The following is a 25,348-nucleotide window of genomic DNA, read 5'->3' as shown; positions in this document are numbered from 1 at the left end:
CTCAAGGGACCCTCCCCCAGAGCTGGGGTTATAGTCATGTGACACTGCAACCTGCTTTGTTTTTAATTTGACAAAAGAGAAGTGTATTTATGGGTAAAATGATATGAAGTCTGGGATGGGCTTTAAAATACTCAGCAAAGAAATGAAAAGGATGGGGCAGTGCTTGTGGCTCAGTCACCAGCCCCATATACTAAGGGTGGCAGGTTCAAACCCGGCCCCAGCCAAACTGCAACAAAAAAATAGCCGGGTGTTGCGGCGGGCACCTGTAGTTGCAGCTACTCGGGAGGCTGAGTCAAGAGAATCGCCTAAGCCCAAGAGCTGGAGGTTGCTGTGAGTCCTGTGACGTCACAGCACTCTACCGTGGGCAATAAAGTGAGACTCTGTTTCTAAAAAAAAAAAAGAAGAAGCAAAAAGAAATGAAGAGGAGAAGGCAGATGGAAAAAAATCACCATGATGACAATCATTGAAGGAGGAGGAGGGTGTGTGAAGTGGTTTTTGTGCATGTCTGAAGATTTCTGTTACAATTTGTTCTAAGCAGGCTGGGTAAGGTAGCTCACACTTGTAATCCCAGCACTTGGGAGGCTGAGGCAGGTAGATTGCTTGAGATGACATGTTCGAGACCAGCCTGAGCAAGAGCGAGACCCTGTCTCCTTAAAAAAAAGAAAAAATAGCCGGGCGTTGTGGCAGGCACCTGTAGTGCCAGCTCCTCAGGAGGCTGAGGCAAGAGAATCGCTTAAGCCTAAGCAAGAATTCGAGGTTGCTGTGAGCTGTGATGTGACAGCACTCTACTGAGGGTGACAAAGTGGGACTTTGTCTCCAAAAAATCCCAAAAGGGAGGCGCCTATGGCTAAGAGGGTAGGGCGCTGGCCTCATATACCAAGGGTGGCAGGTTCAAACCTGGCCCCGGACAAATTGCAACAAAAAAATAGCCAGGCGTTGTGGTGGGCACCTGTAGTCCCAGCCACTCTGGAGGCTGGCAAGAGAATTGCCTGAGCCCAGGAGTTGGAAGTTGCTGTGAGCTGTGTGACACCATGGCACTCTACTGAGGGCGATAAAGTGAGACTCTGTCTCTACAAAAAAAAAAAAAAACAAAAAAAATTGTTCTAAGCAGCAGGGACAGCCCCACAAGGCCTGCAGTGTAGCCCAGTTTCCCCGTCTGGGCCGGGGATAGGCCCTCCCAGGCTATGAGGCTTTCTGTGGGCAGCTCAGGGCTCATGAAAGGAGTGGCTCTCCTTCCTCAGCCTCTCATCAGGGGGCAGTGGGACCCAAGACACATGCAGACACTTCAGGGATTAAGAGGTTGATACAGAAATGGTCCCTGTGGGAGACTACAAGGTGTCCAGTGACCCTAAAAATGTCCTCATCTCCCAATCCCAATTGTAGTGAAGAGCATGCTGGGGTTCTGGGGCCCTCCCTTTCTTTGCCCCATGAGTGAGGGGCAAGGACGCCCAGGGGTGACTCTGCTGGGACTGTCAGAACCGGGGTGACTGACTGGGCGGGGTACCTTAGGAGGCCGGGGCATAGCTGTGCCATGGCTGAGAGTGAGGGCCGACCCCTCCTCAGCACCCTCCTGCTCAGGGCTTGGCCCTTCTGGCCCTCACTCCTCTATCCCAGGAGACCTTTGAGGAAGAAAAACAGGTTTGGGGAGATGGGCCTGTGCAAGGTCCAGGTGGCAGCTATGGTGAGCTTCCCTCTGGGGGGCTGGCTGGTTGGTTTTGTCTCCTCCGTTCTCCCCACGCAGCTTTGTGGGTGTTGGTTTCCACTGGGCCTGGGCATTGCAGGAAGACTATGATTGGGTTGAGGAGGAAAGATTCAGAGTATCACCAATGAGCAAGTGTTATTTTTATAAGGTAAAATGAATGTTTTAAGGAAAAGGGCTGCAACATGGTCTGTATGTATGACAACCACAATGATGTTCTGCACTAATGTCACGGGTCTGAGGGAGAGGAGCTCCCGGGGAGGTGGCTGCTTGGTCTCCACCTGCTCCACTTGGACAGAGGACCCTTGGGAAGGGTGGGCGGAACCCCGGAGGCCACATAGGCTGCACTGGGAGGCAGGCAGCTGCCCTGGAAGTGCTGCTGGTTTTCCCGACCTTCTCCTTCCTCTGGGGCAGAGACGTACCTTGCAGTGTCCTACTGGTGGCCAGGGTGGCTTCAACAGCAGGCGTTTGTCTGGGGGGCCTCTCTCCTGGCTTGCATTCATCAGCTCCACCCTGTGTCCTCACATGGCTGTCCCTCTGTGTGATAGCGTCCTAATCTCTCATCAGGACCTCAGAGGTGCTGGACCAGAGCTTACCCACAAGGCCTCATTTCACCTTAATGACCCCTTTAAAGGCTTTGTCTCCAAATGTGCTCACCTTCTGGTGTTCAGGTGAGTTTGGAGAGGTAACAGTTGTCAGCTGGGCCTGTAGTCACTGTCTTTGCACCTGTTGCCTGAGTCCAGTGAGGCTGTTGTGGCCAGCAGGAGGTGGGCTGGTCAGAGGCAGGCTCTGGAAGTTGTCTGTTCAGAATGCTGGCCCTGCTCACTGTCTGCAGCCACCTGCAGCTTCCCTTGTGCCCTGGGCAGCTGCTGTGCTGGGGCAGAGCCGGCTGAGTTGGGCAGGAGCCCACTGTGCTGGGAAGGAGCGGCCGCACTGAGGACGGCCAGGGTGTGCCATGGCCCTGTCTACCTGCTACGTTTTTCCAGTTTTTTTATTGTGGCCAACTATATCACGCACAGAAGAAAGGAAGCCATCTCTCCCATTACTGGGCATCTACCCAAAAGGAAAAAAAATCCTTTTATCATAAAGACACTTGTACTAGACTGTTTATTGCAGCTTAATTTACAATCACCAAAATGTGGAAACAGCCTAAATGCCCACCAACCCAGGAATGGATTAACAAGCTGTGGTATATGTATACCATGGAATACTATTCAGCTATTAAAAAAAATAGAGACTTTACATCCTTCGTATTAACCTGGATGGAAGTGGAAGACATTATTCTTAGTAAAGCATCACAAGAATGGAGAAGCATGAATCCTATGTACTCAATTTTGATATGAGGACAATTAATCACAATTAAGGTCATGGCAGGGGAAGGAAAAGCAGAGAGAGGGAAGGAGGGAGAGGGGTGGGGCCTTGGTGTGTGCCACACCTTCGGGGGGCAAGATATGATTGCAAGAGGGACTTTAACTAACAAATGCAATCAGTGTAACCTGGCTTATTGTACCCTCAATGAATCCCTGACAATAAAAAAAAAAAAAAAAGAAAGAAAAGGCACCATCTCCACACGTGTAAATGGGGCTAAAGGGCATTAGGTCCACTCACCCTCCATCTGCACATCTTTTCATCATCTCACTTGAAACCTGTCCCCACCAGATGTTGACTGCCCCCGCATGCCAGGCACCCACGACTCCGTTCTGTCTGTGGGTCTGACGGTCCCAGGCCTCACAAAGTGGGATCACACAGTGCCTGTGCTTCATGGTGTGACGGTGTATTTCATGAGCAGTGTCCTCAATGCTCTCTGGGCAGAGGACCTCAGGACCTCCTTTCTTTTTAAGGGTAAGTAACGTTCTGTCTCAAGGCTGTGCTGCCTCCATCCATCCCTCCACAGACACATGGGCCCTGGGCTGCCTCCACATTTCAGAGACTGTGAATAACACCGCTGTGGACATGGTGTATGAGGATTTCTTTGAGATCCTGATTTTAATTTTTTTAGAGACATGTATATATCAGGTGTGGAATTAGTGAGTGGCTCGTATGGTGACTTGATTTTTGAGTTTTTAAGTAACCACCATACTGTTTTCCACAACAACCACACCATTTTACATTCCAACCAACACTTACTGTTTTCTGTTTTGTCTTGTTTCATTGTGGTTGTCCTTTGGGGTGTGGGGAGAGCGTGTTGTGGCTGACTGGCATGTCCCTGCTGGCCGGTGATGCTGGCCATCTTTTCCTGTGTCTGTCAGCAGTTTTATATCTGCCGCACGTTATAATGCAGAGCTGGTCTTTTTTTTTTATTTTTTTATTTTTGAGACAGCCTCAAGCTGTCACCCTGGGTAGAGTACCATGGCGTCACAGCTCACAGCAACCTCCAACTCCTGGGCTCAACCTCCAACTCCTGCCTCCGCCTCCCAAGCAGCTGGGACTATAGGCGCCCGCCACAACGCCTGACTATTTTTTGGTTGCAGCCGTCATTGTTGTTTGGCGGGCCGGGCTGGATTCAAACCTGCCAGCTCAGGTGTACGTGGCTGGCGCCTTAGCTGCTTGAGCCACAGGCGCTGAGCCCAGAGTTGGTCTTTATACACAGGGATTGAGAGTACAGAAAACAAGGGGGAAGACGTCTCTGCTAGTCAGAAATACAGCATGTGGGTGGTGCTTGCAGCTCAGTGGGTTGGGCACCAGCCACGTACACGGGGTTGGTGGGTTTGAACCTGGTCTGGGCCAGCTAAACAACAATGACAAGTGCAACAACAACAACAAATAGCCAGGCATTGTGGTGGGCGCCTGTAGTCCCAGCTACTAGGGAGGCTGAGGCAAGAAAATAGCTTAAGCCCAAGAGTTTGAGGTTGCTGTGAGCTGTGATGCCATGGCACTCTACCAAGGATGACAAAGTGAGACTCTGTCTCTAAAAAAAAAAAGGAGGCTCAGGGCCTTGTAGCTCAGTGGCTAGGGCACCAGCCACATACACCAGAGCTGGCATTTGAATCCAGCCCAGGCCTGCCAAACAACAATGACTACTGCAACCAAAAAATAGCTGGGCGTTGTGGTGGGCACCTGTAGTCCCAGCTACTTGGGAGGCTGAGGCAAGGGAATCGCCTAAGCCCAGGACCTTGAGGTTGCTGTGAGCTGTGATGCCACAGCACTCCTCCCAGGGCAACATAGTGAGACTCTATCTCCAAAAAAAAGAAAAGAAATACAGCGTGTGTAGGGCAGCGCCTGTGGCTCAAAGGAGTAGGGCACTGGCCCCATATACCAGAGGTGGCGGGTTCAAACCCAGCCCTGGCTGAAAAAACTGCAAAAAAAAAAAATCTTAAAAAAAAAAAAAGAAAGAAATACAGTGTGTGTTTAGTGATGAAATTGCCTTACAGGGACAACAAAGATGGTGTCGTGTAAGGACAGTAAGCGAGATTTTGGAGTGGAAACAGTGGTGGGAAAGAAATTCCTGCAAAGGCACTGGCCACCTGCTGAGGGTGCATCCTTGAGGGCCGGTGGGCTCTGGGCTGGGGCTCCCTCCGCTGGCCAGGGAGTGGGCTGCAGGATCATTTGGGAATGTCACACCAGGGGACAAGACCTCACACTAGCCACCCCAAAAGACACCGCTTCCCACACAGAGTCCACCTTCTCTTCCAAGAACTCTTGGAGGAGAAACTTCATTACACACCTGGAAGACTGCTCACCCCTCTCCAGACTCCCTGCCTTGTTTCATCTCTGAGGTGGAAAGGGTAGGAGATGGAAGACCCATAACTCATTTCTTAAAGAAGACACTCTTTTTATTTTATTTTATTTTTTTAATTTTTACTTTTTGAAACAGAGTCTCACTCTGCTGCCCTGGGTAGAGTTCCGTGGCATCATCGCAGTTCACAGCAAACTGAATCCTGGGCTCAAGAGATCCTCCTGCCTCAGCCTCCCTAGTAGCTGGGACACAGGTGCCCACCATGACCCCTGGCTAATTTTTCTATTTTTAGTATAGATGGGTCTTGCTTTTGCTCAGGTTGCTCTAGAACTCCTGAACTCAAGCAATCCTGCCTCAGCCTCCCGAGTGCTAGGATCACAGGCATAAGCTGCCTGCTCAGCCAAGTCTGTCTGTTAACTGAACTTGTGGGTCGTCTCCGACTGGCCTTGGCTACAAATGCATGTCACAGAGAAGACAGCGCGGGCCCTAGTCAGATCTGCTGCTGAGCCCAGTACCTGGGAGGCTGTGCCACCTGTCATTGCTGCGGACAGGGTGCCTGGAGTTGGCAGCCTCTGGTGTCATGAGAGAAGGTGAAGTGGCAGGTACCAGCAGCCCTGGAAATGGGACAGAGCCAGGGCCCTGGACAGCGTCTTCTTACAATCTCACCCCCACTCCTGGCCTCTTCCATCCTTCCTTTCTCTTTGGTCCAATGATAGAATGATTTAATCTCACCCTTGCAAATTCATTGCTAAAGAGGTAAAGCTAGTGACTTGATGGCATCTGGTGGGGACTGATGGGATCTGATAAGGCCTCAGGAGGCCTGATGGGATCTGATGGGGCCTGATGGGACCTTATGGGACCTGATGGGGCCTAACAGGGTGGGCTCTGATAGGACCTGACAGGGCCTTGTGGGATCTGACGGGGCCTGATGGGGTCTGTTTTATCCTTTCTAAAACTGTCTTCAACACTCTGTAGCTGGCTCTCTGACACCAGTGTGAGGGCAGGAGTCAGTAGGGAGGACGGAGTCTTGGTAAGGAGGGGTCTCTGGATGCCTGACTGAGTGGCGGCAGCAACCAGCTGTGGGTCAGAACAGGCCAGTTCTGTGATGCCTTAGTTCTCTGCTTGCTCTCTTTGAATACTTCGTCTGCCCCATAAAACAAGGAAATTGCAACTGGAAGGCTCATTTATTGTTGAAAAATAATGGCGTTTGGGCCCGGTGAGGTGGCTCACGCTTGTAATCCTAGCACCTGGGAGGCCGAAGCAAGTGGACTGCTTGAGCTCACAGGTTGGAGACCAGCCTGAGCCAGAGTGAGACCTTGTCTGTAAAAAAACATAGCCAGGCATGGGCGGTGCCTGTGGCTCAGTGAGTAGGGCGTCGGCCCCATATACCTAGAATGGGGGGTTCAAACCCCAGCCCAGCCAAACTGCAACAAAAAAATAGCTGGGTGTCGTGGCAGGCACCTGCAGCCCCAGCTACTCGGGAGGCTGAGGCAAGAGAATCGCTTAAGCCCAGGAGTGTGAGGTTGCTGTGAGCTATGACACCACGGCATTCTACTGAGGGTGACATAGTGGGACTCTGTCTCATAAAAATAAATAAATAAATAAATAAAATAATAATGGCATTCTCAACTTTGGAACCAAAGAGCAGAAATGTAAAGATTCGATGTGCCAAGACAGAGCCACACCAGAGGACAAGATTTAACCATTGGGCTGTTGAACCAGGAGATGACCTCGGAGTTTGGGACTGAGGGTTTTTGGGGGTTTGGGCGAGTAGCAGGCGTGACTGGCAGAGTGTGGGGTTCCTGTTGGCTTCGAATCAGAAAAACATCTTCAGCAATTCTTAAACCAGAGCTCTGTGTCTATTGGCAGAGCTGTCGGCAGGAACCTACATGCACTCTGCCTGACGGCTGGTCACAGGAAGTGGACCAAAGTACAGCCTGACTAATGCTGAATTGTCTCGTGTTTCTGTCCAGAACCTAGTATGGGGTGCTCCTTGACCCTGTGAGGACAGCTTCAATGAGATGAAAGTGGCATATCCAGAGAAACCTGCTTACGCCTGGAACAGGCTGCCAGATTTAGCAGATAAACTTGCAAACACAGGACCCCCAGGGAGGGGCACGGATGTTCCCTCCACACACCTGGCTCAGCAGCTGGGACTTGGCAAACAGAGCAATAAAAAACAGATTAGAGAGAGAAAAAACAGTTTATTTTTTATTTATTTATTTATTTTAGAAACAGTCTCACTCTATTGCCCTCAGTTGAGTGCTGTGGCGTCTTAGCTCATAGCAACCTCAAACTCTTGGGCTCAAGCAATTCTCTTGCCTCAGCCTCCCAAGTAGCTGGGACTACAGGCACCCGCCACAATGCCCGGCTATTTTTAGAGATGAGGTCTTGCTCTGGCTCAGGCTGGTCTTGAACCTATGAGCTCAGGCAATCCAGAGTGCTGGGGTTACAGGCATGAGTTGCCAAGATGGGCCTGGGCCTTTTTTCCTTTGAAGTGCCCAGGCAGCCTTCCCACAGCATCTGTGTCCTCATGGACCCCCATCCCCAGAGCCCTCAGAGCAGAGGAGGCTCTGCTTTGCTACCTCACAGGGTCTCAGGTGGACGGTTATGGGACTTACTTGGTTAAGAAGCAACACTGCAGTGCCCTCCAGGGAGAGTTTTGAATACACAAAGGTAAATGTCAACAATCTAGATTAAGAACCAAATGTTTTGGAATGTTAACTTTTTTTTTCATGTAAACTAGTCATTTATTAGCATTGATACTGATAACAGGTTTCCAGTCAATATGCCCAGCTGCCTGGAGGTGACACAGCAAGGTAAGATCCCGGTGTGCGGGCAGCGAGCCTCACTTCTTCCACTCCTGGTCATAGTCCCACTTGGTGGTGAAGCCCTGGATAAAGCTGACCTTCAGGGTAAACATCCTCTTGGTCTGCTTGGCTGCCCAGTTAGCCTCGAAGGTGTGCAAGATGGGGCCGTATGAGTAGCATTTCCCCCAGACGACAATGCGCGCTGGGCAGTGAAGCCGGTAAAGAGCATGGCGGTACCCACACCCCTCCTCTGTGCCCCTGCTCATCTCAGCAAAGCTCTCCCTGAACTGAATGTGATACAACTCGACTTTCTCATCCATGGAGAGGTTGCTCCAGGAGCCCTTCTCCTTCTCTTGGAGGGCTTCTGGCTGGCGGACAGGTGCTTGGCATGGGCTAGGGTAACTGGGGAGAGCAGTCATTACTCTTCACAACACTTCTGTGTGCACGAGCTCATGGACACAGGAGCCAACATTCTGCCGCTGCCGCCGCCACACAGCCAGTGCCCCTGGATTATTAACTTCAAAACAATTTTTTTTTAAAGGAGACAGGGTTTCTCTCTGCTGTCCGGGTGGGAGTGCCGTGGTGTGATCACAGCTCACTGTGGTCTCCAACTCTTTGTGCCAAGTCCTTCTCTTTGTCCCAGGCTCCTGAGTAGCTAGGACTCCAGGGAGCACCACCATACCTGGCTAACTTTTTATTTTTGATAGAGATGGAGGTCTTACTACGTTGCTCAGGCTGGTCTTAAACTCCTAGGCTCAAGGGAACCTCGCACCTCAGCTGCCTGAAGTGCAGGCCTAAATTCTTCATTTATTTATTTATTTATTTTTTGAGATAGAGTCTCACTCTGTCGCCCAGACTTGCGTGCCATAGCCTCCGCCTAGTTCATAGCAACTTCAGAATCCTGGGCCCAAGTGATCTTACTGCCTCAGCCTCCTCAAGTAGCTGGGACTACAGATGCCACAATGCCCAGCTAATTTTTCTATTTTCAGTAGAGACAGGGTCTCGCTCTTGCTTAGGCTGGTCTGGAACTCCTAACCTCAAGGGATTCACCCCCTTGGCCTCCCAGAGTACTGGGATTACAGATGTGAGCCACTGCTCCCAGCCATTAAAAGAAATTATTTTTTTAATATTAATTAATTAATTAATTTATTTATTTATTTGAGACGGAGCCTCAAGTTGTCGCCCTGGGTAGAGTGCTGTGGCATCACAGCTCACAGCAGCCTCCAACAGGAGGTTGGAGGAGCCCTCCTGGGCTCAAGCGATTCTCCTGCCTCTGCCTCCCAAGTAGCTAAGACTACAGGCGTGTTACAACACCTGGCTACTTTTTGGTTGCAGCCATCATTGTTGTTTGGTGGGCCTGGGCCAGATTCAAACCCACCAGCTCAGGTGTATGTGGCTGGTGCCTTAGGCACTTGAGCCCAGGTGTATGTGGCTGGTGCCTTAGGCACTTGAGCCACAGGCGCTGAGCCTAAAATAAATTCTTAAAAAAATAATAGTTGGGCTGGGAGTGGTGGCTTACGCCTGTAATCCTAGGAATCTGGGAGGCCGAGGCGGGTGGATGGCCTGAGCTCACAGGTTTGAGATCAGCCTGAGCAAAAGCGAGATCCCATCTCTAAAAATAGCCAGGTGTTGGGTGGCGCCTGTGGCTCAGTCGGTAAGGCGCCGGCCCCATATACCGAGGGTGGCAGGTTCAAGCCCGGCCCCGGCCAAACTGCAACCAAAAAAATAGCCGGGCGTTGTGGTGGGCGCCTGTAGTCCCAGCTACTCGGGAGGCTGAGGCAAGAGAATCGCTTAAGCCCAGGAGTTGGAGGTTGCTGTGAGCTGTGTGAGACCACAGCACTCTACTGAGGCCATGAAGTGAGACTCTGTCTCTACAAAAAAAAAAAAAAAATAGCCAGGTGTTGTGGTAGGTGCCTGTTGTCCTCGTTACTTGGGAGACTGAGAAAAGAAAATCTCTTGAGCCCAAGACTTGGAGGTTGCTGTGAGCTGTGATGCCACAACATTCTACTGAGGGCAACAAGTGAGACTCTGTCTCAAAAAAAATTAAGAGTTGCTACTAATATTAGGGTCATGTCAAAATTGCATTCAAATACAAGAGCACAAACTTCTAAGGGATTTCCATGCTCAGTCGACAAAATTTATCTGAGACCAGCATGACTACTCTAAGAGTAAATGCAATTTAAAGAAGAAATGCTTACTCTGAACTTCCCCTGGGCCCAAGGGGATGCACCTTCCTCTTCAGCATTTCCTGTAGGAAACTCAACTTGATAAACGCTTTCCCCTTTGAGATGCACATAAGTATTTTAGAGAGATGAAGGGAGCCTCTCTCAGTCTGTACCCCAAGAAGGCAGTGCCTGAAAACCCCCTTTCAAATTGAGGAAGGGGTGCAAGGTGAGAGCTGAAGTAAGGGCCCCAAACTCTACAAAAGCAGCTAAAATAGTGATAATAATCAGCCTCTATCCCCTCATTTGTCTGATAATAATCACATGTTTTCTTTTCTTCTCTCCTTTTTTTTTTTGAGACAGAGTCTCACTTTGTTGCCCTCAGTAGAGTGCTCTGGCATCACAGCTCATAGCAACCTCAGATGCCTGGGCTCAAGCAATTCTCTTGCCTCAGCCTCCCGAGTGAGTAGCTGGGACTACAGGCGCCTGCCACAATGCCCGGCTATTTTTAGAGGTGGGGGGTCTCATTCTGGCTCAGGCTGGTCTTGAACCTGTGAGCTCAGGTGATCCACCTACCTCAGCCTCCCAAGGGCTGGGATTACAGGGTGACCTACCACCCAGCCTCCCTTGTTTTCTTCTTTGCCCTGAAGTCATGCATAACTTTCTCTGTATAGAACACGCCTGTTTGGAACCTGGAGGTAGTTCTTGGAGATAACTTCTAGGCTGTGCATTCTGGTGATGGACCCACCCAGACCAAGGAACTGACTCAACTGGTCTTGGACCCTCCACCCAGGGTCCTGCATTCCAATAACTGAACGCCCAATAACTGAACAGTGGCCCACACAGAGGCCTGCTGGCTCGGCCCGGAAGCCAGCCAATTATAGACCCTGATTGCCTAATTTTCTCCCCACCAAAGTGTCTCTACAAACCCTGTCTCCTCCAGCCTGAGCAAGAGCTAGACCCTATCTCTACTAAAAATAGAAAAAATTAGCCAGGTTGGCTCAGCGCCTATAGCTCAAGCAGCTAGAGTGACCTGGTGGGTTCAAATCCAGCCCAGGCCTGTCAAACAACAATGACAGCTACAATCAAAAGATAGTTGGGCATTGTGGTGGGTGCCTGTAGTCCCAGCTACTTGAAAGGCTGAGGCAAGAGAATCACTTAAGCCCAAGTGTCTGAGGTTGCTGTAATCTGTGATGCCGTGACACTCTACGGAAGGTAACAGCTTGAGACTCTGTTTCAAGACAACCAGACAAACAAAACCTAGCCAGGTATGGTGGTACATGCCTATAGTCCCAGCTACTCAGGAGGCTGAGGCAAGAGGATTGCTCAAGCCACAAGTTTGAGGTTGTTGTGAGCTATGATGATGCCAGGACACTTCACTCAAGGCTACAGAGTGAGACTCTGTCTCAAAACAACAACAACAACAACAAAATACTTGTCTCCATGTGGGCCTGGTGGCTTACACCTGTAATTCCAGCATTCTGCGAAGCCAAAGTGATAGAATCCCTTGAGGCCAGGAGTTTGTCTCAAACCGCCCCCACCCCCCAGAAAACCAAAACAAGAATCTCATTTTATTGTCCTGGGTAGAATGCTGTGGCATCATAATAGCTCACAGCAACCTCAAACTCTTGGGCTCAGGAAATCCTCTTGTCTTATACAGGCACCCACCACAACATCCACCTCATTTTTTTTTCTATTTTTAGTAGAGACAGGTCTCACTTGTGCCCAGGCAGGTCTCAAACTCCTGACCTTAAGCAATCCACTTGTCTGCCTCCCAGTGTGCTGGAGCCACTTCCTAGCTGCTAAAAATAGAAAAATTAGACGAGTGGGGTGGTGGGCACCTTAAGTCCCAGCTACTTAGGAGGCTGAGGCAAGAGGATCACTTGAGCCAAGGAGTTTGAAGTTGCATGAGCTATGATGCTGTTGAAGGAAGACAAGGCCCAACAGAGAGAAAGAGCACCCAAACACCATGTTTATAAAAGGAAGGGCTTTATTCACCAGCTGGGAGCTTATGGCATAGAAGAATTCCAAATGGCCCCACTCCCCGACTGCCTTGGACATTCCCTTTTTATTGACAGTCAAAAAGTTCCACCCCACAGGTACCCTTCTCATTGGCCAGTTTAAATCAAGCGAGAGATGCTATTCCTGCCCCTATAGAACTACAGGATTTCATAGAATTTGGAAATTTCCAAGTTTCAGGAAGTTAAGTTTACAAATTCCCAAGAGCTGAGTCACCATGGAGAGGACCCCGCAGGTGTATCCTTGTGGTCTCCTTGAGAAGACCTGTTCTCTTAGACCTCACCCTTCTTGGGTATCTTCTCTCATTGTCCCCTTTTGAGACTCCAATATATTTTAATTTGGGGTCTCAATATCAGCTTGTTTCTGCAGGTGTCGATATTAATTACTTTTTAGCACTGAGGTTTTAGGGACTATGACTCTTCTTGGGTTCTCTACTCAGAGAACTTAAGCCCAAGTGTCTGAGGTTGCTGTGATCTGTGATGCCGTGACACTCTACGGAGGGTAACAGCTTGAGACTCTGTTTCAAGACAACCAAACAAACAAAAAAACTAGCCAGGTATGGTGGTACATGCCTATAGTCCCAGCTACTCAGGAGGCTGAGGCAAGAGGATTGCTCAAGCCACAAGTTTGAGGTTGTTGTGAGCTATGATGATGCCAGGACACTTCACTCAAGGCTACAAAGTGAGACTCTGTCTCACTTAATAGTACGGTGGTGGTGGGCTAATATACATATGGGTTTTTAGTTTTCCCTGTGACATTTTTTCTCCCCTTTTCCCCAAGTCCAATTAAGACAAGTCCTTCGAGGAGTTTCCTCAGGCTTCAGTTGTGCGTTGACCAGCCAGCTCCCAGTATGTGGCTGGAGCAGGGCATGTTGACTGTCTTAAAAGTTACCTTTATGTCCCAAGGGGCAGTGAAGTCCTTTTCAGCCAGCTGTGGTGAGTATTCCTTTTACCTTCACTGCTGTGCATGTAGTCAGGATGATGGTGTAAAGTCCTTTCTACCTTGGTTTCAGGGGGACCAGGTTCTGATTCTGGACCTAGGCTTGGTTCTCTTGATCCTCCAGAGAGAAAGGATGTACAGACACAAAAGACTAAACAGAACACAGTTAATTACCCCAGTGGAGATTTTCCTTGTTACTCTTCCTAGAGTTTTTGTCTATTCGGTTCAGTCTTTCCCAGTTCTTTTAGGAGTTTCTGCTAAATTGCAGAGAATTGACAGAGGCCTCTGAACAACACCAGTGGCAAGGCCTGTATCCAATTAGGCTTTGATTCCTGGCAGAGTTTAGTAATTTCTGTTCTTATGCTCCTCTTCATGCACTTTACCCTGTCTAAGCTTTGAGGCTTATAAGTTCTTCAAAACCTTAGCTTATTATTTGCACTAGTTCTGTTATGAAGGCATGCCCATTTTCAAATTTAAACCAGAGTGGCAACCTAAACCATGGGACGATTTCTCTGGGCAATACTTTCACTACTTCAGGAGTCCTTTTTATCCCGGTGGGGAAGGCTTTTACCTTTTCCAAGTCTGATAGACCATCACCAGCAAGTACTCTTTCCTCTAAACCTGGGCATTTCAGTAAAGTCTACCTGGAAGTCCTTGAAGGGCGTTGCTCCATACGACTGGAATCCTGGGGGTACCGTTGGTCCTTGGCACGCGTTGAACTGGCTGCTGGTGACACACTGTAGACTGACAGTTTTGGCCAGGGCTGCCAGATGGGAGATGTAGAGGTACTGGCCCAGCAACTTCATAAAATACTCCTGTCACCACGGTGGCTCCTAGAATCTGGGGAACTGCTACTCGTCCGTCTGGCATCTTTATCCATCCTCCCTCTACTTCCTGGCTCCCCTCCACTGCCAACCATTCCTTCTCCTCTAAGGAGTATATAGGGGTAGCTCCAAAACTCATGGGAAGAAGGGAGCCACTCGCGACACCTGGTATGGCTGAGAGGCAGCCCTCTTTGACTCAGTATCAGCTCTGGTGTTCCCCTTAATGATGGTGGAAGCATCTCTTTGATATCCACGATGGTGCATCACTGCCACTTTCCGGGGTTTCCATACTGCCTCCAGAAACTGAAGTTATCTCCTGCTGATACTTAATGTCCTTTTTTCCAGAATTTAAGAGTCCCTTCTCCTTGTACAGTGCCCTGCATACTTGGGGAGTCAGAAAAGCATTCACATTTTTCCTTTGACTTAGTTCTAAGGCTCGAGTTAAGGCAATTAACTCAGCCTTCTGAGCCAATGTTCCTTGGGGTATGGGTTTAGCCTCTACAGTCTCTGTTAAGGTAACCACTGCATACCCAGCCCACCACTCACCTTGCACCATCATGTAACTGCTTCAGTCTATGTACAAGTCCCAGTTTGCAACTGTCCAAGGCTGGTCACACAAGTCAGGTCTGCTAGAATACACATTATCTATAACTTCCATACAGTCATGCTCAGTCTCTCTTCCACTGACTGGAAGGAGCGTGGCTGGGTTCAGGGTGTTCTTGCCTTAGAGAGTCAAAAATGTTCCTTAATGTCCATTAAAGTGATGACAGAGTGGGGTACTTTCACTCTGAGATCCTGCCTAGAGTCAGCTTATCAGCTTCTTGCACAAGGAGAGCAGTAGCGGCTAGAGCCTGTAAGGACGGTGGCCATCCTTTTGCCACTCCATCCAACTGCTTAGAGAGGTAAGCTACAGGCCTTGGCCAGGACTTAACCAGCTGGGTTAACACACCTACAGACATCTTTCCTCTCCCTGAGATATACAGAGTGAAGGGCTTGGCCAAGTCTGGTAGCCCCAATGCAGGTCCATTTATCAGCCTCCTCATTAGCTGGGAGAAGGCATGTTCCTGTTCTCCTCCCCATTCTAAGGGCTCTCCTTCCTCTCCTTTAGTTGTCTCATACAAGGGCTTAGCCAAAATATCCAAGATGGTAAAGTTGGGAATCCAAAGGTGACAGAAGCTGACCAGGCCTAAGAATTTCCAAACCTGCTTTGGGCTCATGGGGGTGGGGAGGCAATTAATGACCTGCCTCCATTTCATGCCTAGATAGCTCTTCCCCTGCTGGATAGTAAATCCTAGATAATATACTTGCCACTGGCACATCTGGGCCTTCTGTTTGGACACCTTATAGTCACATACCTCTAGATGCCGTAAAGACAGTCCATGCCTCGGGCGCAGCGCTCCTGGGTAGGGTGTCCTAAAAGGAGGTCATAGACACATTGGAACAGCACACACTCTAATTTTTCAGCTGGGAATTTCTGGAGGTCACGAGCCAGCACTTCTCCAAAAATCATGGGTGTTTTGAATCTTGTGGTAACCTGGTCCACGTGTACTGGATTGCAGTTTTTGTGTCTGGTCTCTTCCACTGAAAAGAAAACAGCCTCTTGCTTCCCAGAGCCAGCCTTATACTGAAAAAGGCATCTTTTAAGTCCAGGCAAGTGGGCCACTTGGCTTCTGCTGGCAGCAGACTCAGCAGAGTATACGGATTAGGCACAGTAGGATGCAGTGTTACAGTTACACCGTTTACTGGGAAATTCTCGTTCAGGTCCTAATTTTTCTTGAGGTTTCTATATAGACACAGTAGATAACATTTAATACTGCACAAATTTTTCCAGTGTAGCCAACAGGCGACCTTTGTTGAGTCTTAAGCCTTCAGAGTAAATATAACTACAGTATATAATTCTATACTCTTTGGCCAGTCTCTTAGTCCCATTTAACAGATCAATTTAGTAAAACAGTTATGTCTCATTTTATGAGTTGACGGTACAGACAAGGCTGGGATTTAATGCAGGTGGGCCACAGCCTCTTTTCTCTTTGAATCATTTTTCTCTCTCTAATTTCTCTCTTTACTAAAGACAAATTATTGCAGAACTAACTTAGTTGCCAAAATAAACTGTACCTTCAGTGTACTGGGTTTGATTATTTGCATAAAGTGCAATAAGAATAATTATTAGCCATCTAGACTCTTCTTTCTTTAAAATTGGCTTTGCTGGAATGTTTTATAAGGAATCTCAGGCTGGACTTTCTTGAAAGCCTTTCATGAACCTAGGTTTCATCTGCGCCATTATATACCTGTATGCATTGGGTAAATTCCTCTTCTCTTGAGGTCCCCAAGCACATTGCGATTCTTGGACCCATCAGCAAGTGACCTTCATTACTTACCACAGATCAGGAAATGTTACTAATGGGTATCTGGCCAGTTTTCCAAAGGACTTTTTTTATTGGCTTTATAAAGTCAACTTTAATTCCTTAACACAGTCTGGATACTTCTAGAAATGCTACTCCAGTCAAAGTCTTGGTAAAATAACCAGTGCCTTCATCATGTCCTATAGAACAAAACAGATTCTTATTGAACTTACGCAAATAACTGTATTGTCAGAAATTAAGAATACTTACAAATGGCTTTCAAATTCTGGAGAAATCAAGGAGAGAGAAAAAATACATGTTTCAAACTCTGCTCATAAGTACATATGTTGCTTGAAAAGCTACAAATAGCTCAAAAGACAGAAAATTATTTTCTTGACTTCTGGAAAATAGAACACAGAAGGAATCAACAATATTTCAAACAAAAAGCCATAAAAAACTAGCCCAGTTCCATGTAACTGATTTCTGTTCTTTTTGAGGTTAGGTTAGCAATACTCATTGACATGTTAACTTTCCAGTGAAAGTTCTAAAAATCTGCTTTTAGTCCAGAAGGTTTTCAATTTCCAAAGACATCAGAAATTTGAATTTGAGAGAATTCATTAGCCTCTCTTAGTATTTCTTTTTCTTTTTAGGATAAACTTTGGACTTAGCCAGTTACATACAAAAAACACTTTCTTTTTTAGATGAAATAAAATTATTACTGACAATATATGTTAGGACAGACCAATGCTTTATACATTAGGACAGACAAATGCTTTATAATATTGGAACATATATCTATAAGCCATACAAAATTAATTACCATTTCATATTTGATGATGTTTCCTATATATTTTTTAATAAATTGAATAAGTTTAATTTGTTTTCCTATGACTTTCAGTGGTCTTAATATTTCAAGAAGATCAAATTTAGAGTTGAGTTGTTTTTGTTGTTGTTGTTTTTGTTGGCCCAGGGCTGAGTTTGAACCTGCCAGCCTCAGTGCATGTGGCCAGCACTGCAACCACTGTGCTGTGGGTGCCAAGCCCCAAATTTAGAGTTGTTTTTTTTTTTTGTAGAGACAGAGTCTCACTTTATGGCCCTTGATAGAGTGCCGTGGCCTCACACAGCTCACAGCAACCTCCAACTCCTGGGCTTAAGCGATTCTCTTGCCTCAGCCTCCTGAGTAGCTGGGACTAAAGGCATCCGCCACAACAATAGCATCCGGCTATTTTTTGGTTGCAGTTTGGCCGGGGCTGGGTTTGAACCCGCCACCCTTGGTATATGGGGCCGGCGCCTTACCGACTGAGCCACAGGCACCGCCCCAAATTTAGAGTTTTGATTTTGGAAGTTTTGTCAAACATCAAAGGCCTAAAACATTTGTTTAAACAAAATTACAAGCCAAAAGATTTTAAAGGAAATGCATAGTCAACTGGATCACATGTAAATTCTTTCACAAATTCTCTTTTATGAGCTTCATTTAACTTGCACAGACCATCTACAAACATTCTAAACTTTCTTTAACTTTTGCCCAGCCTTCCACTTTCTTACCCAACCATTCTGTTTCAGGACAAAATTTACCATGCAAGATTCTTTCTTTACACAATGCCATTCTCCTTTCTGTCTAATTTCTATTACTCTCAAAAACCCAATTCCCAAAAAACAGGATCCCAGTTTACCATGAAGTCACCCATTCACTCAGCCAAACTCATAACTAGAAGGTTTAAAAGGCAAGAATCTTATCCTTTGACAAAGATTAGTTTCCCCAACAATTTACTTAGGAGACTTTATTATTAATGGGGAGCTGTGCTGAATGGACAGGGCTTTGCAGGCAGCTCCTTGTGAGTCCTGTGCTGTGTCCATTGCCTTCTGTAGAGACCCCAGAAGACCTCACTCAGCTGTCCCCAAAATTTGTCCCCAAATTTCCAGTTTTCGTCCACCAATTTCCAATTTTGGGTGGATGAAAACTGATGGATTCATCATGTCTCATGGATCCCTGGGCCGGGAGACACCCAGGACTGGGAAAGACAGGCGTGGGTCAACACCTCATGGGTCCACAGCTTCCCCTGCATGTGTGACCCCACCCCCACTCAGCCTTCACAGCCTGGCTTTCCTTACTGAACAGGGGCCACAACATAGGAATGGTTCTCGGAATCTCCAGCCAGGAATAACTCAGAGTCTCTGAAGAGAATTATCCCTCTCTATAATAATTCTGAATTATTATATAAATTCTGGGGTGAAAGCTGTGGCTGGGCCAGCCTCAGCCCCCTGGCCAGTTGATGGTGGTCAGAGGGCAGGTCATGGGGTCAACTGGTGGCAGAGGTGGCAATTTCCAGAGATAGGGGTGTTTGAAGCCCACTCCCCACAGCTACATCTAGAGGCAGTTCAGGTGAGGCCCCAGGGAGCCGCATCTGCACCTTGGGGCTGGCACTCCAGGGGAATTAAGATCTTAATGTTTGTTCCTTGATTTTTTTTTTTTTTTTTTTTGCAGTTTTTGGCTGGGGCTGGGTTTGAACCTGCCACCTCTAGTACATGGGGCTGACACCCTACTCCTTTGAGCCACAGGCTCCACCCACGTTGATGTTTTAATACCTTTAAAACATAAAAGTTCTAGGCTTGGTGCCCATAGCACAGTGGTTATGGCACCAGCCACATACACTGAGGTTGGCAGGTTCGAACCCAGCCCAGGCCAGCTGAGCAGCAGTGATAACTGCAACAGAAAAATAGCCGGGCATTGTGGGGAGCTCCTGTAGTCCCAGCTAGTGGGGAGGCTGAGGCAAGAGAATCCCTTAAAACCAAGAGTTGTTGTGAGCTGTTACGCTATAGCACTCTACCGAGGGTAACGCAACATAGTGAGACTCTGTCTCAAATAAAAAAAAAAAAACATAAAAGTTCTCAATATATTTGTTTACTGAGTAACTATGACTAGACAACAAGATGGTCCAGATAATTTTCTCTTAAGATTACAAACACTGTAGTCCCAGCTGCTCGGGAGGCTGAGGCAAGAGAATCGCGTAAGCCCAAGAGTTAGAGGTTGCTGTGAGCCGTGTGACGCCACGGCACTCTACCCGAGGGCGGTACAGTGAGACTCTGTCTCTACAAAAAAAAAAAAAAAAAAAAAGATTACAAACATTAATTATGAAGTGTTTCAAGTATACAGAAAGTTGTACAAGAGATGTTAGCCCACTGCCCACCCTGATGACACACTGCTCTTTCCTTTTGAGGACATACAGCCATGTAGATGTGGACAAGTCCTTGGTAGTCACACAGGAACAATGTGTGACTCTTTGCATTGCCATCAGCTTCCTCCACCTGCAATGAAAAGATAATTAAATACATTTGGGGACGGTGGCTATTTGTGAGCTATTTAAATATGAACCCCGACTGTGAAGTCATAACCAGCCTTGAGATGTCCTGGCAAAAGCCCTGAGACTGTGCCAGCTTTCCACAGTTCTCTGTGTCTGAGTCTGCGTGGGCTTCACAGCGCAGCCCTGCTCTGTGAACCGTCTCATTACCTCTATCGGTCTTCCAGCCTCCCCCACCCTCCGTCCTTGAAGGAGTCACTCATTCTATTTCAAAAGTGACGATTTGTCCTATTTTATTGGGAATCACCCTGAACAGAATGCAGACATCTTGCTTCCTCTGAGTGGGCATTCTGTGTGTGCCCAGGTTTGTATTGGATTCAGGGAAATGACGCCAAGATTGATTAAATGCTCCGTGTTAGAAGCAGGCCACACAGACCTGCCTCATTGCTGTCATTTGTGAAATCACCACAGTTTCTATCTTCCACGATGGTTTTTATGTCAAGTATAGGCAGCATTTGATGGTGATTGCTCAGTCTGCCAGTCCACACTGCCTTGGAGACTGGGGAGCTTCTCCTGGGAAGCTTCTCCTGGGGTCGGGCATGTTCGGTCTTGGGCTTCCTCCAATGTCTCACAGCAGCTCACAGGTGGTTCTGTGGGCTTTGGCTTGGTTGCCTTACAGGTGTTTCTTCTCTCTTCTCCAAGTAGCTGTCTCCTAGGATACAAAATAATCTCCTTTGCATAATCTTTGTTTTTTTCTTTTTGTTGAGACAGAGTCTCACTGTGTCGCCCTCTGTAGAGTGCTGTGACATCATAGTTCACAGCAACCTCCAACTCTTGGGCTTAAGCAATTCTCTTGCCTCAGCCTCCCATGTAGCTGGAACTATAGGCACCTGCCACAACACCCAGGTATTTATTTATTTTTTTTAGGAGAGGGGAAGAAGAGTGGAAGGAGAGGGGAAGGAGCCCAGGTATTTTTTTTGTTGCAGTTGTCATTGTTGTTTAGCAGTCCCAGGCTGGTTTGAACCCTCCAGCCCCAGTGTATGTGGCTGGTGCCCTAACCACCGAACTATGAACGCCGAGCTTCCTTCCTTACAATTGTGGTAAAATATCTGCCAGCATGAAATCTGCCGTCCACACTGTGTCTAAGTGTGCATCTGGGGTGCTGATGCACTTGCCACCATCCAGGGCCAGGCCTGGTCCATCCTCCCTAATAGGAACTCTGTACCCACTGCACTCTCACAGCTCCATCCAGCCCCTCACATCCTCCAATCTCCTCTTTGTCTCTATGAGTTTGTCTAGTCTGCGAATGAAGTATCAGCCATAAAGGAAGGAGCTGAGGACAAAATGCCTGTATAATTGAGAGTTTACTTGAGGCAAAGTGAGGACAGCCAGCCACCCAGAGGCTCAGACCCAAGTAACCCCGGATATGAGCTCCAGCGGTTTTTGTTTCCTGCAGGTTTTAAAGGGGAAAAAGAGGACAAGGAGCTGGCTGGTGCACGCTGTTTGTACTGGGGTCCTCAAACTGCGGCCCAGGGGCCACATGAGGCAGTGTGATTGTATTTGTTCCTGTTTCGTTTTTTTTACTTCAAAATAAGATATGTGCAGTGTGCTTAGGAATTTGTTCATATACATTTTTTTAAACTATAGTCCGGCTCTTCAACGGTGTGAGGGACAGTGAACTGGCCCCCTGTTTAAAAAGTTTGAGGACCCCTGGCAGGAACCTCGCTGGCTTACAGAGGCAATGCCCCAGGATCAGCTGCTGAGTGCAGGGTGTGAGCTATGTGCTGTACCACCAGGACAACTCACAGCAACTGTGACAACAGCAAGCAGCTGCAGGTGATGACCAGCAGCTCCAGAGCAGGGCATGGGGTGGGTCTCACTTTGACATCAGCCTGGGCTTGATCACGTGGTCTGCGTCCTTCTGCGTCTGGTTTATTTCACTCAGTGTCGTGTGCCCAAGGCTCACCCTTGTGGTGGGGCAGGAGGTCTTGTTCATAGATTTTAGAGCTGAGGTCTTGCTCTGCCACTCATGTTGGGGTGTGTGTGGTATCTCAGTCATGGTATCAACTGAGCAGAATGATAAAGCCTGTGTCTGCAAAGAGGAGCAGGTGCAGGTGGTTCTCCTGGTAGGCTGGGCAAATACCAAGCAAGTGCACATCCAGGCAGGGGGCAGGGAACAGTGAGTGATGCCGAGTGGGTGGCTGGACACACATCTAACAAGCTGCAAGGGCCGTGAGTGCTGGTGAGGGGGACGTGCATGTCCACTGAGCTTCAGGACGCTTTGTGGGCCACATGTTCAAAAATGGCAGCATTAGCATGACCTGAGGCTAGAGTTTCCAGCTGTCTGATGTCAAAGGGTAAAGGCCCTTTGTACTCTGCTGGCTAGCCATGCTCCTGGCCAGTGGCCTTTCATCAGGAGGGATGCTGGTCAGTCGTGCCCAAGCCACCAAAGAAGCAGCAGAGTTAGGCGAGTGGGGCAGGTGTCCCCAAAGGGCTGGTTGTGTTTGTCCCTTTGGGAAGAGAGGCTGATGGAGGGGGCATAATGAGGCAGGGCTGACCTCCCCCATTCAGGATTGCAGTTCTGACACCTGCCATGACGTGGAAGGGCCTTTTACAGCACAATTGTCAGTGAAGGAAGCCAGACATAGGAGCCCACAGTGTGTGACACCATTTGCAGGTAGAGCCCACGGGGCAGGGGTGGGTGGAGGTGGCGGGGGCGGTGCAGAGGGGAGGAGCTAAAGCTGGTTTCTTTTGGGGGTAATGAAAATAACAATGTTAAACTGTCAGTAATTTGTTTTCACTCTTTTCTTCAAGTGCCTGTGTGTGTAAAGGATCACAGAACACAAATGGATAAGCCTCTGTTTTTTTATTTGCTATTGTACTATGAGTCTTAAAAAAAATTTAATATAACTTCCTTAAAATAACACTTTATATACATGTTTATGGTCACAAAGTTGGGAAAATAGTAATAACCCAAAATAAAAAATTATCTACAATTTACAAATTTAAGAAAAAAACAAAAAGAAAAAAAGAATATTCTCTGATGACATTTTAAGCTTTTTCTTTTTTCTTTTGAGACAGAGTCTCACTATGTCACCCTCAGTAGAGTGCCATGGTGTCTTAGCTCACAGCAATCTCAAACTCTTGGGCTTAAATGATTCTCTTGCCTCAGCCTCCCAAGTAGCTGGGAGTACAGGCATCTCCCACAACACCCGGCTATTTTTTTTGTTGTTGCGGTTGTCATTGTTGTTTAGATGGCCTGGGCCAGGTTCGAACCCGCCAGCCTGGGAGAATGTGGCCCACGCCCTACGCACTGAGCTATGGGTGCCGCCGGCTTTTCTTTCTCACTCCATCACCCTGGAATAGAGAGCTGTGGTGTCACACAGCTCACAGCAACCTCAAACTCCGGGGCTCAAGTGATTCTCTTGCCTCAGCCTCCTGAGTAGCTGGGATTACAGGTACCTGCTGCTATACCTGGCTAAAAAGTTTTTAGTACTTTTAGTAGAGACAGGGTCTCACTCTTACTCAGGCTGACCTTGAACTCCTGAGCTCAAGCAATTCACCCACCTTGGCTTCCCAGAGTGCTGGGATTATAGGCACGAGCCATCGTGGCCTGGGCGACAATTTCAAGCTTTCTATTTATTATTTTTTTAATGTATTTTTTGAGACAGAGTTTCACTTTGTCACACTTTGTAGTGTGCTATGGCATCATAGCTCACAGCAACCTCAAAAGCTTGCAAACTCAACCCCACTCTTGCAAACTCCAAAGCTCATACAATCCACCTGCCTTGGCCTCTCAGAGTGCTAGGATACAGGTATGAGCCATTGTGCCCCGCCATTTTTAAGCTTTTTTTTTTTTTTTTAGACAGAGTTTTACTTTATTGCCCTCGGTAGAGTAATGTGGCATCACAGCTCACAGCAACCTTAAACTCCTGGGCTTAGGCGATTCTCTTGCCTCAGCCTCCTGGGTAGCTGGGACTACAGGCACCCACCACAATGCCCAGCTATTTTTTGTTTCAGTTTGCCAGGTTCGAACCCTCCACCCTCGGTATATGGGGCCAGCGCTCTACCCACTGAGACACAGGTGCCGCCCCATTAAGCTTTTTTTTTTTTTTTTTTGAGACAGAGTCTTACTTTGTCATCCTTGGTAGAGTGTGGTAGCATCATAACTCACAGCAACCTCAAACTCTTGGGCTCAAGTGATTCTCTTGTCTCAGCCTTCCAAGTAGCTGTGACTACAGGCACCCGCCATAACACCCAGCTATTTTTATTTTTTATTTTTTTATTATTATTATTTTTTTTTGTAGAGACAGAGTTTCACTTTATTGCCCTCCGGTAGAGTGCCGTGGCGTCACACAGCTCACAGCAACCTCCAACTCCTGGGCTTAGGCGATTCTCCTGCCTCAGCCTCCCAAGTAGCTGGGACCACAGGCGCCCGCCACAACGCCCGGCTATTTTTTTGTTGCAGTTTGGCCGGGGCCGGGTTTGAACCCACCACCCTCGGCATATGGGGCCGGCGCCCTACTCACTGAGCCACAGGCGCCGCCCACCCAGCTATTTTTAAAGACAGGGTCTCACTCTTGCTCAGGCAATCCACCTGCCTCGGCCTCCCAGAGTGTTAGGATTACAGGCGTGAACCACCACACCCAGCCCATTTTCAAGCTTTTTAAAGAAGCTTTTTTCTGTGAGTGTCTCTGTGTATAAGTACATATATACACATGTTTTTATTTTATAAACTTGGAGTTGTTTTGCAAATTTGGTATTCTACCTAACATTACCAGGGGATTGACTTGGAAGCAGATTTAGAAGATATGCACCTGCACAGGCGTCCTGGGCGCTGGGGAGGGGCCACTGCCTGCGTCCAGAGCCTGGGCCTTCCAGACTCTGACTCTAATGTCAACTGCTGCCAGGCCCAAGCTCTCTGTCTTGAGAAACCACTCACCTATTTCATGCCACAGTCCACCCTCCAGAAGGAGCTGGAAATAAGACTTACTCTGTTGGATATATCAAGAGAAGGCCATTGTTTTGGGGTTTGTTTGTTTGTTTGTTTATTTTTAGAGACAGTCTCACTTTGTTGCTCTTGGTAGAGTGCTATGGCATCACAGCTCACAGCAACCTCCAGCTCTTGGGCTTAGGCGATTCTCTTGCTTCAGCCTCCTGAGTAGCTGGGACTATAGGCAGCCACCACAACACCTGGCTATTTTTTTGTTGCAGTTTGGCCAGGGTTGGGTTTGAACCTGCCACCCTTGGTATATGTGGCCGGTGCTCTACTCACTGAACCACAGGTGCCACCTGGGTTTGTTTTTTGAGACACTGTCTTGCTGTGTCACCCAAGCCAGAGAGTCATGACCTCATCATGGCTCACAGCAACCTCAAACTCCTGGGCTCAACCAATCATCCTGCCTCAGCCTCCCGAGTAGCTGGGACTACAGGAACCAGCCACAATGCCCAGCTAGCTTTTTTCTATTTTTAGTAGAGATGAAGTCTTGCTCTTGCTCAGGTTGGTCTCTCTTTCTCTCTCTCTCTCTCTCATACCTGAGCTCAGGGATCCACCCACCTCAGCCTCTCAGAGTGCTGG

General features: G+C 48.0%; 1 pseudogene; it reads right to left on the bottom strand.

Moving 5' to 3' along the window:
- Window positions 1-8,223: 8,223 nt before the first annotated feature.
- Window positions 8,224-14,685, bottom strand: LOC128566979 (cytochrome c oxidase subunit 4 isoform 1, mitochondrial-like; annotated as a pseudogene).
- Window positions 14,686-25,348: the final 10,663 nt, after the last annotated feature.

This window comes from Nycticebus coucang, chromosome 15 (genome assembly GCF_027406575.1).
Source record: "Nycticebus coucang isolate mNycCou1 chromosome 15, mNycCou1.pri, whole genome shotgun sequence".
NCBI classification, from domain to species: Eukaryota; Metazoa; Chordata; class Mammalia; order Primates; family Lorisidae; genus Nycticebus; species Nycticebus coucang.
Note: the sequence above shows the minus strand (reverse complement) of the source record. Positions and strands in the feature narration are given on the sequence as shown.